This window comes from Pteronotus mesoamericanus, unplaced genomic scaffold, assembly GCF_021234165.1.
Source record: "Pteronotus mesoamericanus isolate MK-2021 breed Mesoamerican mustached bat unplaced genomic scaffold, CSHL_Meso_final contig_130, whole genome shotgun sequence".
Lineage (NCBI taxonomy): Eukaryota > Metazoa > Chordata > Mammalia > Chiroptera > Mormoopidae > Pteronotus > Pteronotus mesoamericanus.
In genome coordinates, this window is record NW_026555060.1 from 23,694,203 (window position 1) to 23,710,411 (window position 16,209).

Consider the following 16,209-nt stretch of genomic DNA (forward strand, 5'->3'; position numbering starts at 1 on the left):
AAAATCGGGAGGGATACCTTGAGAATGAGCAATCCCAGCCCCAGGACAGACCGCACAGCCCAGGGTTCCAGAACCAGGAAGATAAATCCCCATAACTTCTGGCTGTAAAAATCAGTAGAGGTTGGAGATGGAAGAAACTGCTGGATGTTCAGGAAATGTCACTTGAAAGGCCCACAAAGTCTTAAAACGTATGCAAACCCACACACTCTGGGATTCAATGCCATGACAACAGCTGGAAGGGCACCAGTTGCATAAGGGGAGTGGGTGAAGTGACTAGAAATGGGGCAAGTGCCAGGCAAACCTCCAGAAGCCACACAGAGGCACAGTTCCCCTTTTGAGCCCTCTGCCCACACAGGGCCAAAAAGTGGTGAAGCGGGATGCCTCACTCTGGTGAATACCTAAGGCTCCACCCCACCCAATTTATAGGTGTTTTTTCTACAATGGGCCATGCTAGTAAGATGGGGAGTCAAAGGAGCTTTACCTGGTACATGGAGATAAACACATGGAGGCTGTGAAATTGAGGAGATAAGGAAATACGGCCCAAATGGAAGAGCATAAAAATACCTCAGAAAAATAACTAAATGAAATGGAGATGGCCAACCTATCAGATGCAGAGTTCAAAACACTGGTGATCAGGATGCTCAAAAGAACTCATAGAGTACAGCAACAACATGAAGGAAGAAATGAAGGCTACAAATGGTGAAATGAAGAAAAATCTAAAGGGAACTTACAGTGAAGGGCAGGAAGCTGGGATTTAGATCAATGACTTGGAACATGAGGAAGAAATAAACATTCAACCAGAACAGAAAAAAGAAATAAGAATTCAAGAAAACAAGAATGGTGTAAGACGACTCTGGGACATCTAGACATGCCAACGTCTGAATCACAGGGATGCCAGAGGGAGAAGGGGAAGAGCAAGAAATTAAAAACTTATTTGAAATTATAATGAGGAAAGGCTTCCCTAGTGTGGTGAAAGAAGAGGACACGCAGGTCCAGGAAGCACAGAGAGTCCCAGGCAAGCTGGACCCAGGGAGGACTAAATTAAGACATATCATGGTTAAAATGACAAGGGTTAAAGATAAGGAGAGAATCTTGGTAGCAACGAGGAAAACAGAGAGTTTCCTACAGAGGAGTTCCCATAGGACTGCCGGCTGATTTCTCAGGAGAAACACTACAGGAAGGAAGGGACTGGCAAGAAGTATGTGGGGTGATGAAAGGCAGGGACCTAGAGCCTAGATTGCTCTAACTAGCAAAGTTATCATTTGGAATGGGACAGATGGAGTGCTTCCCAGACAGGGTAAAGCTGAAGGAGTTCATCATTGACAAGCCATTGTTAATGGGACGTTGGGAGGACTTATTTGGGAAAAAGAGGAAGACCAAAACTATGAACATTAAAATGGCAACATATTCACAACCATCAACGACTGAATCTAAAAAAAAAAAAAAAAAAAAAAATCAAAAAATTAGGCAAACAACCAGAACAGGAACAGAATCAGGAATGGAGATAATTTGGAGGATTATCAGCTGGGAGGGGGCATGGGAGGAATGGGAGAAAAGGTAAAGGAATTAAAAAGCATAATTGGTAGGTACAGAATAGACAGGGGGATGTTAAAAATAGGACAGGAAATGGAGAAGCCAAAGGGCTTATATGCATGACTCATGGACATGAACTAAGCGGAGGGGTACTGCTGGAAGGAAGGGGAACCAGGTGGAAGAGTGCAAAGGGAGAAAAATTGGGACAACTGTAATAATAATCAATAAAATAAACTTTTAAAAAATCAGCAAGAGAAAGATGGTTAGTTACTTATAAGGGAGCGCCCATAAGACTGTCACCTGATTTCTCAACAGAAACATTTCAGGCCAGAGGGACTAGCATGAAATATTCAAAGTGATGAAAAGCAAGGCCTCAAAACTGAGACTACTTTTCCCAACAAGGCAATCGTTTAAAATTGAAGGGACACAAAGAGCTTCCCAGACAAGATAAAAACTAAAGGAGTTTGTTATCACCAAACCAATATGACAAGAAATGGTAACGGAAGAAGAAAGAAAGAAGAAGAAGAAGATGATGAAGACAATGATGACGACGACCAAGAAAAAAAAAGAAGGAGGAGGAGGGGGAGGGAAGAAGGAAGAAGAAGAAGAAGGAGAAGGAGAAGAAGAAGGAAGAAAGATAAAAAAGGAGGAAAACAGGAAGGAAAAGAAGATAACAGGAGAATAGTCAAAAGAATAAAATGGCAATAAATATATATCGATCAATAATCACTTCAAATGTAAACGCTTAAATGCTCCAATCAAAAGACATAGGGTAGCTAAATGGATTAGAAAACAAGACCCATATATATGCTGGCTACAAAATCCCAACTCAGAAGGAAAGACACAGACAGGCTAAAAGCAAAGGGATGGGAAAAGATATATCATGCAAACGGAAAGGGAAAAAAAGCTGGGGTAACAATACTTATATCTGACAAAACAGACTTTAAAACAAAGGATACAGTAAGAGACAAAGAAGGACACTACATTATGATAAAGGGAGCAATCCAACAAGAATATACAACACAAACATCTGTGCACAAAACACAGGAGCACCTAAATATGTAAAGCAAATAATGATGGACATAAAGGGAGAGACTGACAGTAATACAGTCACAGTAGAGGATTTTTAACACCCATCAACAGACAGATCTTCCAGACAGAAAATCAACAAGGAAACAGCAGCCTTAAAGTGACACACTAGACCAGATGGATTTAATTGATATCTTCAGAGCATTTCATCCCAAAGCAGCAGAGTATACATACTTTTCAAGCGCTCAAGGGATGTATTCTAAAATAATAATAATAATAATAATAATAATTTGTGTTAGGACACAAAAACATCTCAATAAATTTATGAAGACTGAAATCATATCAAGCATCTTTGCTGACCATTACAGTATAAAACTAGGAATCAATCACAAACAAAAATGAAAACACACAAAGACATGGAAGCTAAATAACACGTTACTAAACAACAAATGGGTTAACAATGAAATCAAGGAAGAAATCAAAAGATACCTTGAAACAAAAATGAGAGCACAACAACCCAAAAATCTGTGGGACACAGCGAAAGCAGTCCTTAGAGGAAAATTCATAGCACTACAGGCCTAATTCAAGAAACAAGAAAAATCTCAAATAAAAATCTAACTTTACAACTAAAGGAACAAGAAAAAGAACAAAGCCCAGAGTCAAGAGAAGCAACAAAATAATAAAGAAATACAGCAGAAATACACAACATAAAGTTTTTAAAAAAATCAATGAAACCAAGAGTTGGTTCTTTGAAAAGATAAACAAGATTGACAAGCCTTTAACCAACTCATCAAGAAAAAAACAGAGAGGACCCAAATAAATAAAATCAGAAATGAAAGAGGAAGAGTAACAACTGACATCACAGAAATAGAAAGGATTGTAATAAATACTAGGAACGATGATATGTTAACAAATAGGGCAATCTGGATGAAGTGGATAAATTCCTAGAAACATACAATCTTCTAAAACTGAATCAGGAAGAATCAGAGTATCTGAACAAATTATAACTGGTGAAACTAAAGCAACAATCAAAAACTCCCAACAAACAAAAGCCCTGAACCAGATGTCTTCACAGGTGAATTTTACTAAACATTCAAAGAAGAACTAACACATAGCCTTCTTAAACTATTCCAAAATATTCAAGAGGAGGGAAGGTTCCCAAGCTCATTTTACAAAGCCATCATTATCCCAATTCCAAAACCAGATAAAGACACTACAAAGAAAGAAACTATAGGTCAATATCCCTGATGAACATAGATACTAAAATACTCAAAAAAAATTAGCCAACTGGATCCAGAATACATTAAAAAGATCATACACCATGATTAAGTGGGATTTATTCCTGGGATACAAAATTGGTACAATATCCTCAAATTAATAAATATAATATACCACATAAACAAAGTGAAGGTTAAAAAACCACGTAATCATATCAATAGCTGCAGAAAAAGCATTTGATAAAATCCAGCACCCATTTATGATAAAAACTCTCAGCAAAGTGGAAATAAAGGGAACATAGCTCAACATAATAAAGAATATATATGAGAAATGCACAGCCAAAATCATATTCAAAGGGCAAAAGACAGGGATATCTGCTTTCACCTCTCTTATTTAACATAGTACTGGAAGTCCTAGCTACAGCAATCAGACAAAAAGAATAATAAATAAAAGGCACCCAGATTGGAATGGAAGAAGTAAAAGTGTCATTATTTGCAGATGATATAATATTTAGTAGATAACCCAAATAACTCACCAAATAATTAGTAGAACTCATAAATGAACTCAGTCAAGTAGCAGGATACAAAATAAACATCCAGAAATCAGTTGCATCCTTTTATACCAATAATGAACTATCAGATAGTAAAACTAAGAAAACAATCCTATTTACAACTCCATCAAAAAAATACCAAAGAATAAATTTAACAAAGAAGGTAAATGATGTGTACTTGGAAGACTGTAAGACACTGAAGAAATTGAAGAAGATGCAAATAAGTGGAAGCATATACTGTGTTCATGGAGAGAATTAAGATCATTAAAATGTCCATACTACCCCAAGCAATCTATAGATTCAATGCAATTCCTACCAAGATACCAATGGCATATTTCACAAAACTGAAATATACAAAAAATTTATGTGGGACCACAAAAAGTCCTCATAACCACAACAATCTTGAGAAAGAACAAAGTTGGAGGAATCACTCTTCCTGATATCAGACTATACTGCAAGACCAGAGTAATCAAAATAGCATGGTGCTGGCATAAAAACAGACCTAGAGATCAATGGCAAAGACTAGAGAACCCCAAAATAAACCCATGCCTTTATGGTTAGTTAATATTTTACAAAGGAGGCAAAAACATATAATGGGATAAAGACAGTCTATTTAAAAAATGGTGTTGGGAATATTGGGCAGATATGTGCAAAAAAAAAAAAAAAAAGAAATTAGACCACTTGCTTACACCATACACAAGAAAAATTTCAAAGTGGATTAAAGATCTAAATTCTAGACTCTAACCATAAAAATCCTAGAAGAAAAAACACGACATTAAAATCTCAGACATTTCTCACAGCAATATTTTTTTCTGATATAGCACCTCGGGCAAGGGAAAGAAAAGAAAAAATAAACAAATGGGACTATATCAAACTAAAAAGCTTTTGCACATCAAAGGAAACCATTAACTAAATGAAAAGATAACCCACTAAACAGGAGGACATATTTGCCAATGATACATCTGATAATGGGTTAATACTCAAAATTATAAAGAACTTATAAAACTCAATACCCCAAACCCTCAAACAATCCAATTAAAATATGGGCAAGCCTTGGCTGGGTGGCTCAGCTGGTTGAAGCATGGTCTTGTACACCAAAAGGTTATGGGTTAAATCCCCAGTCAGGGCACATACCTAGATTGTAGGTTTGATCACCAGTACGGGTCCATATGAGAGGAAACTGATCTCTCTCTCTCTCTCTCTCTCTCTCTCTCTCACATTACTAAACATATTCTCAAGTGAGCATTTAAAAAATTTTTTTTCTAATGGGCAAAGGACCTGAATAGACACTTCTATGAGGAGAACATACAGATTGCCAATAGAGATATGAAAAGATCTCAACATTACTAATCAGAGAAATGCAAATTAAAACCACAAATGAGATATCACCTCACAGCTGATAGAATGGCTATCATCAATAAATCAAGAAACAACAAATGCTAGAGAGGATGTGGAGAAAAAGGAACCCTTGTACACTGTTGGTGGGGATGCAGATTGGTACAACCACTGTGGAAAGCAGTGTGGAGTTACCTCAAAAAACTAAAAATCTAACTGCCTATGACCCAGTGATTCTACTTCTGGGAATATAGCCAAAGAAACCCAAAACACTAATTCAAAAGAATGTATGCACCCCTATGTTCACTGCAGTGTTATTTACAATAGCCAAGATTTGGACGCAGCCCAAGTGTCCATTAGTAGATGAGTGGATAAAAAAGCTATGGTACATTTACACAATGGAATACTACTTGGCTGTAAAAAAAGAAGGAAATCTTACCCTCTGCAACAGCATGGATGGACCTAGAGAGCATTATACTAAGTGAAATAAGCCAGTCAGAGAAAGACAAGTACCATATGATTTCACTCATGTGTGGAATGGAATGAACAAAATTAACTAAAAAACAAAACTGAGATAGACTCATAGAGAACAGACTGACGGCTGTCAGAGGGGAGGGGGTTGCGGGGCTGTGTAAAAAAGGTGAAGGGATTAAGGAAAAAAACCCTAATTGACACAGACAACAGTACGGTGATTACCAGACGGAAAGGGGGTGGGGGTAGGTAAAGGAGGATATAGGGGAGTAAATTGTGATAGAATGAGTCTTGACTTCTGGGGGCTGAACACACCAATATACAGATGATGTATAATAGAACTGTGCACCTGAAACCCATATGATTTTATGAACCAATAAAATTCAATTAAAAAAAAGCATGTACAGGATCTGGATGCTAACAGTTACAGAATGCTGACAAAATAAATGGAGATATACCATGTTCATAGATTAGAAGCCTTGTCAATTCTCTCCAAATTAATCTATAGATTTAAGGTAATTCTTATCAAAATCTCAGCAAGGTATTTTGTAGACAAATTTATTCTAAAATGTATATGGAAAGGCAAAGCTAGATTAGCTAAAACAATCTCAACAAAGAAGAAAGTGAGAGAAATCACTCTACCCAATATTAATGCACTCTACAGAGCTTTAATAATCATGACAGCGTGGCACTGGTGGAGGAACAGGCAGAGAGATCAACGGGACAGAATAGAGAACCAAGAAAAACACCATAATACAAAGTATTAATATTCAGCATATAGAAAAACTCACAAATCAAGAAGATTATAGTAAAAAATAAAAACAAGCAAAGTATATAACAGCAAACTTATATAAGAAATAAAAATAGCTAACAGATTTATGATAGGATATTCAAATTCACCCATAAGAAAATAAAAATTAAAAACAAGATACCATTTGATACCTATCAGACTGGTCTACATTTGGTCTCATAATACCCTTGAATGGCAGTGAGGATGTACAGAAACAAGACTTTCATGCAAAGCTGAGATACTTGGCAACCTGCAGTAATGTCAAAAATGTGTGTGACCCATAGGCTCAGCAGTTCGACTTCTAGGTAGTTAATGCTAGGGCAGCAGTTCTCAAAATGTGGCCTGTGGGTACCTGAGACCCTTTGCATCTGTGAGGTGAAAACCATTTCCATATCACTAGGAAGTTATTTGCCTTGTTCACCACGTGGACATCTGCACTGAGAGTGCAAAAGCAATGGAGGACGCACCTGCTGGTGGCTCAGCACAACACAAGGCAGTGGCACCAAACTACACCAGGGGTCACTTTATTCATCATCACCACACCCTCACCTGTTAAATACAGGTTTCATGCGTGTCTTTGATTAAGAATTAATTTTATTAACTCTCAACCCTTAACTCATCTTTTTAAACCTGTGTGTGAAGCTTTTGCTGGACTGAAACATAAAGGCTGTCTGGAGAAGCTCTCCAGCGACTGAGTTGTGAGCAGAACTAGCCACTTTCGCATCGAACACTACTGTAATGTAGGACTGGCAAAGTGATCATTCAGATGTGACCATTTCACACATGCTGAAAATCAAAGAAGTGAGGCTATCACTTCAGGGAAAAGATAGGCAGGATTTGTCGCCAATGATAACATCTTAGCTTTCAGGTGCAAGTTAAAGTTTGGAAAAACAAGTATCCTCTACCAGGAGCTCCATTTTATGTTTTCTGAGGATGACAATGGTGGTAATATCAATGAATGTGATTTTTTTAATATTATCTAATGAAATGTCAATATTTGGAAGATCTATGTAACTCAACCAATATTTTCTAAATGATTGCTATATGATGTTACAAATTCACTGATAAAAGAGTCATTCAAAAAACAAGACAGGCAAGTGGATTTTAATTGAACAGAGTATGAAAGTTCATTAATATGATTTCAGACAGAGAATACCCACAAATACCTGAAAAGGCTAGTAAAATACTCATTCTTTTCCATACTCCACTCTATGTGAAGGATTTTTTTCACATACTTCAACAAAAACAATGTATCACAATAGACTGAATACAGAAGATATGAGAACCTAGTTGTCTTTCATTAAGTCAGACATTTAAGAGACTTGCAAAAAGGTAAAACAATATTAACTAATTTTGTTTCTTTAGAAAATAAGTTATTTTTCATACAAAATATGCCATTTAGGTAAAATGTAATGGGTTTATTATACAGTTATTAAATAATATATATTTTCCAATTATTCTTTTTTAACTGATATATAACTGACATATAACATTAGTTTAATGTGAACAATAATTTGATATATGTATATATTGTGAAATGATCACCATAATATGTCTACTTAACATCAATCACCTCACATAGATACAAGTTTTTTTTTCTAGTGATGAGAACTTTTAAGGGCTACTCTCGTGCAAATTTCAAATATATAACACAGTATTGTTAACTAAAGTCACCATGCTGTACATCACACCCCCATGACTCTCTTATTGATAACTGAAAGTTTATAGCCTTACACATTTCACCTTCACACAGTCACCCCCAACACCCACATCTCACCTCTGGCAACCACCAATCTATATTCTGTATCTATCGCGGGGGGTGGGGGGGTGTTAAGATTCTCCATAAGTTAGTGTGTGTGTGTTAAGATTCCCCATAAGTGAGATCATATGGTATTGGCTTTGTTTGACTTACAAAATAATATTTTATAATTTGTTTTAATTTTGAATACAGTAAATATATATAGGCATAATCCACAAAAATAAAAAATAAACTCTCTGGGGTCCTCAATAATTCTTAAAAGAGTGAAAGAGTCCTGAGATCAAAAACTTTGAGATCTGGAGATTAAGATGGCAGAGCAGTGAATGGGAGTCACGCTGACCTCCTCCCAAGACCAAACTGGAATTGCGACTAAATAGTGGAGTAATCACCTGGAAAACAATGGAACGATAGTGGGAGAGGAGCCTTGGAGCCAAGGACAGTGGATTCGACTCTCGCACATCCCAACGGGTGAGAAGTGCGGTGGAGGCTCGAGAGGGGGGGCTGGGTGCCTACAGGCACTGGCACCAGAGGGACATTGAAACGGCCAGTTAGCTTACCCCAAGAAGAACGGGGTCTGAATCAAAAACAGGGACCCCTAAACTACAGCAGCTAAAACCAAGAAAATACAGACAAAATGCAACCCCGAAAAGCTTAGGGGCGCTCTCTGCCAGAGACAGGTGGCTGGGGATGCAAAGAGACATTTAAAGGGCCAATGCAAAAGTTGCAGTGGCAGCCACCCTCCTTGATCTCTGGGTAGAGGCGGCAGGGGGGTGGGCTGGTGCCTGGGAAAAGACTGGTGAGGAAAACTTTGTGAAGAGAACTGACACGGCGGTCGGTGGAGCCCGGGTGATAACGCACCTCCCACTCTGCAGCTACCATCTCCCTCAGGGATAAGGGAATCAGTTAACCTGCCTTTTGTGCGCTCCGCACACAGCTTGTGCATGTGAGCTGGGGGACTGAGTGCAGACTGGCTGGGAGAGCCTGGAGGAGAGACTGGAGACAGAGGCGTTGGGGAAAGAACGGGAGGAGGAACAGGGGAGTCCCGACTCCCTCCCCATTCTGTAGTTTCCATTGTGGGCTAGAAAGGCGCGACCCCAAAGGGGCAGAAGCGGGAGGCGCATGAACCAGACTGCCTGCAATTGAAACGCAGTCCGCACAGGGGGTGGATCCTTGGCAGAAGGGGTCACGGAACTGCCCGGAGGCCCCTGAGGAGAGTCTGGAAACGGAGGCAATGGGGAAAGAACGGGAGGAGGAACCAGGGAGTCCCTACTCCTTCTCCTTGCCATAGTCTCCATTGTGCAGGAAGAAGCCACACCCCCAAAGAGCCAAAAGCTGAAAATCACACATAGACACCCCAAAAACACTCAGTGCAGGCGTGCACACTTGCCCCGAGTGACCGGCGAGGGTTGGCAAGCGTGTGTGTGACCCACGCGGGCTGGCGAATGCTTGCACCAGCCAGCAAGGCCTCCCACAGATTGGCACCGATATGGCCTGCGAGGGAGTGCACAGAGAGACAAGGGCAGGCATAAATTGACTCGCCCAGCCTGCGATTGCGGAGCGGCCCACAAAATTAGTAGATCCCAGGCCGAAGGGGTCACAGAGCTGCCCAGAGTCCCTGGAGGAGAGACCGGAGACAGGATTAACCGGAGAGTCCTGGAGCTGACTTCCTCCCATTTCCGTAGTCCCCATTTGGCGAGGGCAAGCAACGCACCCAAAGAGCCAAAAGCGGGGAAAACACACAATAGAAGACCCTAAACTGACCAGTGCTGGGGAGCTCGCTGGCCAGCGGGGCCAGATGAGTACGCGAGGTTGCGAATAAGCCCCCTGGTCTGGGGCAAGCACATGCGAGCCCAGGCAGGCGGAGGATCCTGCCGCGCCGGGGAGCGCGCTCAAGGAGCCGGCGTGAGAGTGCAGAGCGATCCCAAAAAATAGCCCAGCCCTGACCAAAAGGGTCACAGAGCTGCCCCAGGCAGGAGTCAGACACAGACAGTAGACTCCTGGCAGGCTCAAACAAACAACCCAAGGTCACATAGGGTCAACAACTGACATCATCAGAGGCAGGCCCAGAAAGAAAAGTAAAGGACAAAAATAAATAAATAAAAAGACCCACCTACTACCATAGAAGTTTAATCCACAAAGTCAGGAAATCTAGACAGCCCAATTGGAGCAGAAGCAAAAAAAAAAAAATAAGTAAATTACTTAACAGACTCTCACAAAAATGGGAAGAAAAAGAAGTTCCTCCCAAATGAGTGGAAAAGGGGACTCCCCACAGAGAGAGCTAAATGAAATAGAGGCAAGGGAACTATCAGATATTGAATTCAAAACAATGAGCTCAATGAGCTCAGCCAGCTCAAAGACAACTATGAGAAACTGCAGAGAAACTATCAGGATCTTACAACAAACTACATCAACCTGGAAAAGGACATAGAAACTATCAAGAAGACACAAGAGGATATGAAGAATACCATTTCTGAATTGAAGAACACAGTAGAAGGACTCCAAAGCAGGTTGGATGAAGCCGAGGATCGAATCAGTGAGATGGAGGATAAGGTAGAAAAAAGCTCCCAGAAAGAACAAGAAATGGAAAAAAGACTCAAAAAGAATGAAGAGGCATTTAGGGAAATGCAGGACAACCTGAAACGCAGTAATATCCATATAATGGGGATACCAGAAGGAGAAGAAGAGGAGAAAGGGATAGAGAACCTCCTCGAAAAAGTAATGATGGAAAATTTCCCTAATTTGAGGAGAGAAAGGCTCTCATGGATCCAGGAGGCACAGAGGACCCCACTCAAGAGGGACTCAAAGAGGTCCACTCCAAGACCCATCATCATTAAAATGGCAACTATCAAAGACAAAGAGAGAATCCTCAAGGCAGCAAGGGAGAAGGAGAAAGTAACATACAAGGGGGCCCCGATATGCCTAGGAGCTGACTTCTCAACAGAAACACTACAAGCCAGAAGGGAATGGCAACAAATATTCCAAGTCATGAAAAGCAAGGGCCTACAACCAAGGCTGCTCTACCCAGCAAGGCTCTCCATTAAAATAGAAGGGGAAATACGGAGTTTCCCAGACAAGAGAAGGCTAAAAGAATACATCTCTACCAAACCAGCCCTCCAAGATATGCTAAGGGGACTGGTTTAAGATGATGAAGGAAAAGAATGAGAGAGAGAGGAACACAGGTACAAAGAGAAAAGATGAGTAAGGTTCTATCAGTAATATCTCTCAACATGAATGGACTAAATGCCCCAATCAAAAGACACAGGGTAGCTGAATGGATAAGAAAACATGACCCACACATATGCTGCCTACAAGAGACCCACCTCAGAGCAAGAGACCTACACAGATTGAAAGTAAAGGGATGGAAAAAAATATTCCAAGCAAATGGGCAAGAGAAAAAGGCCGGGGTTGCCATACTTGTATCAGACAAAGTAGATTTCAGAACAAAGGCCATAAAAAGAGACCCAGAGGGGCACTTTATAATACTTAAAGGAAGAATCTATCAAGAAGACATCAACATTGTAAACTTATATGCTCCCAATATAGGAGCCCCCAAGTTTATAAGGAAATTGTTGGATGATTTCAAAAAAGATATAGACAGCAACACACTGATAGTAGGGGATTTCAACACCCCACTGTCAAAAATGGACAGATCTTCCAAACAAAACATTAATAAACATATTGTGGCGCTGAATGACACACTGAATCAAAGAGACTTAACTGACATATATAGAACCTTACATCGCAAAGAAGCAAAATACACAGTCTTTTCAAATGCTCATGGCAGTTTTTCAAAGATAGGCCACATCATAGGACACAAAGCAAACCTCAGCAAATTCAGGAAAACTGAAATAATACCAAACTTTTTCTCGGACCACAAGCACTTGAAACTGGAAATCAACCTCAAAGAGAAACTTCAAAAACTTGCAAACTCATGGAGACTGAACAGTACACTATTAAACAATGAATGGGTCAATAATGAGATAAGAAAAGAAATCAAAAAATTTCTGGAAACAAATGAAAATGAACAGACAACAGTCCAAAACCTATGGGACACAGCAAAGGCGGTCCTGAGAGGGAAGTTCATAGCAATACAGGCTTACCTAAAAAAGATAGAAACATTTCAAATAAAAGACCTAACACTACAACTTCAAGAACTGGAGAAACAACAACAAATAAATGCCAGAGCAAGTAGAAGGAAGGAAATAGTCAAGATTAGAGCAGAACTGAATGACATGGAGACGAAAAGAACAATTCAAAGGATCAACCAATCCAGAAGCTGGTTCTTTGAAAAGATAAATAAAATTGACAAGCCTTTAAGCAGACTCATCAAGGAAAAAAGGGAGAGGACCCAAATTAATAATATCAGAAACAAAAGAGGAGAAATAACATCTATACCACAGAAATACAAAGGATTGTCAGAAACTACATTGAACAATTATATGCCAAGAAATTTGAAAATCTTGACGAAATGGACAAATTTTTAGAAAAGTATAATCTTCCAACACTGAAGGAGGAAGAAACAGAAAGCTTGAACAGACGGATAACAACTGGGGAAACTGAAGCAGTAATCAAGAAACTCCCGACACAGAAAAGCCCTGGGCCAGACAGTTTCACAGGAGAATTTTACAAAACATTTAAGGAAGAGCTAACCCCTGTCCTTCTCAGACTATTCCAAAAAATCCAAGAGGAGGGAAGACTCCCAGACTCTTTCTATGAGGCCAGCATCACCCTGATCCCAAAACCAGATAAAGACCCTACAAAGAAAGAAAACTACAGGCCGATTTCACTGATGAACAAAGATGCAAAAATCCTCAACAAAATATTGGCAAACCGCATCCAGCAATACATTCAAAAGATTATCCACCACAATCAAGTGGGATTCATCCCAGGCATGCAGGGATGGTTCAATATACGCAAATCAGTAAACGTGATACATCGCATATATAAAAGAAAAGACAAAAACCACATGACCATCAATAGATGCAGAAAAAGCATTCAATAAGATACAGCACCCATTTATGATCAAAACACTCAGCAAAATGGGAATAAATGGGGCATTCCTCAACGTAATAAAGGCCATATATGAAGAACCTACAGCCAACATCATACTCAACGGGCAAAAACTGAAAGCTTTCCCACTAAGATCGGGAACACGACAAGGATGTCCGCTTTCACCGCTTCTTTTCAACATCGTATTGGAAGTCCTGGCCACAGGGGTCAGACAAGAGAAAGAGATAAAAAGCATCCAAATAGGAAAGGAGAAAGTAAAGCTATCATTGTTTGCAGATGGCATGATAGGGTACGTAGAGAACCCTGTAGACTCTACCAAAAAACTCCTCAACCTAATAAGTGAATGTGGCAAAACAGCAGGATACAAAGTCAATATTCAGAAATCAAAGGCATTTTTGTACACCAGCAATGAAATAGAAGAAGAAATCAGAAAAAAAAATACCATTCGATATAGCAAGAAGAATAATAAAGTACCTAAGCATAAATTTAACCAAAGACGTAAAAGACCTGTACGCAGAAAACTATACAACATTGAAGAAAGAAATTAAGGAAGACACAAATAAATGGAAGCATATACCATGCTCATGGATTGGAAGAATTAATATCATCAAAATGTCCATACTACCCAAAGCAATGTATAGATTCAACACAATCCCTATTAAGATACCAATGACATATTTCACAGAAATAGAACAGACATTTCAAAAATTTATATGGAACCATAAACGACCCCGAATAGCTGCAGGAATTTTGAGAAAGAAAAACAAAGTAGGAGGGATCACAATACCGGACATCAAACTCTACTACAAAGCCACTATACTCAAAACAATCTGGTACCGGAACAAGAACAGATCCATAGACCAGTGGAACAGAATAGAAAGCCCAGAAATAAGCCCAGGTCTACATGGGCATCTAATATTTGACAAAGGGGGCAGAAGCATAAAATGGGGCAATAACAGCCTCTTCCACAAATCGTGTTGGGAGAGCTGGACGGCTACATGCAAAAAATTGAAATTGGATCATCAGCTGACACCATACACAAAAATAAACTCAACATGGATAAAAGACTTAAATATAAGTTGCAACACCATAAAAGTCCTCGAGGAGAACATTGGCAGGAAACTCTCAGATATCCCACGCAGCAATTTTTTCACTGGTATGTCTCCTAAAGCAAGGGACATAAAGGAAAGAATAAACAAGTGGGACCTCATCAAAATAAGAAGCTTCTGCATGGCTAAAGAAAACATCAGGAAAATGAAAAGGGAGCCAACTGTATGGGAAAATATATTCGCTAATGATACATCAGATAGAGTTTTGATCTCCAAGATATATAAAGAACTCACTCGACTCCAGTCCAAGAAGACAAACGATCCAATCAAAAAATAAACGGGCAAAGGACCCCGGCAGATGCTTTTCCAAGGAGGAGATACAGAGGGCCCAGAGGCATTGGAAAGGATGCTCAGCATCACTAGCCACCAGAGAAATGCAGATCAGAACCACCATGAGGTACCACCTCACACCGGTCAGAATGGCCATCATAAACAGATCCACAAACAACAGGTGCTGGCGAGGCTGTGGAGAAAAGGGAACCCTAATCCACTGTTGGTGGAAATGCAGACTGGTGCAGCCATTGTGGAAAGCAGTGTGGAATTTCCTCAAAAAGCTGAAAATGGAACTGCCTTTTGATCCAGGGATTCCCCTGCTGGGACTATACCCTAAGAACACCAAAATGCCAATACAAAAGAACCTATGCACCCCAATGTTCATAGCAGCACAATTTACAATAGCCAAGTGTTGGAAGCAACCTAAATGCCCATCAGTAGATGATTGGATCAAAAAATGATGGTACATATACACAATGGAATACTATGCGGCAGAAAGAAAAAAAGAACTACTAAACTTCGCGACAGCATGGATGGAACTGGAGAGCACTATGCTAAGTGAAATAAGCCAGGGGGCGAAAGATAAATACCATATGATCTCACCTATAAGCGGAACCTAACCAACAATACAAAGATGCAAGGAAAATAAGACCAGCAACACTGAAAGGAAAAGAAATCAAGAGACAAGAGGGAAGGAGGGAGGGGGGGCGGGGAAAAAGAAGGGAAGGGGAAAGTCAAGGAACATATAGCAAGGACTCATGGACAAAACCAAAGGGGAAGAGCTGAGGGAGGGAAGGAAGGAGGGGGCAAGGGAAAGTGATGGGGGGTAGGCAGAGACAAATGTATTTGTAAAAATAAATTAAAATAAATAAAAAAATAAAAAAAATACACTTGAGATCTGTTACTCTGGAGACAGCTACACAACTGCATAAAGATCTGTACACAAACATAACCATTCCAGGACTGTTTTAGAAAAAATGTTTAAAAACAAAGGCTGCTGAACTGTTTTCTCAGAAATGTCCTCTGAATTCACTGTCTGCTCCCAACATTACTGCCTACCTTGGCAATTATCTTACATCCAGATAAGCCTGACAATGCTGAAAATACACTTGCAGCTCAATTCTCACAACTA

General features: G+C 39.8%; 1 protein-coding gene across 1 annotated transcript in view; it reads right to left on the reverse strand.

Moving 5' to 3' along the window:
• Nucleotides 1-16,209, reverse strand: part of NMT2 (N-myristoyltransferase 2) — a 71,200-nt gene that overhangs the window by 10,740 nt on the left and 44,251 nt on the right. The window lies entirely within an intron of this gene.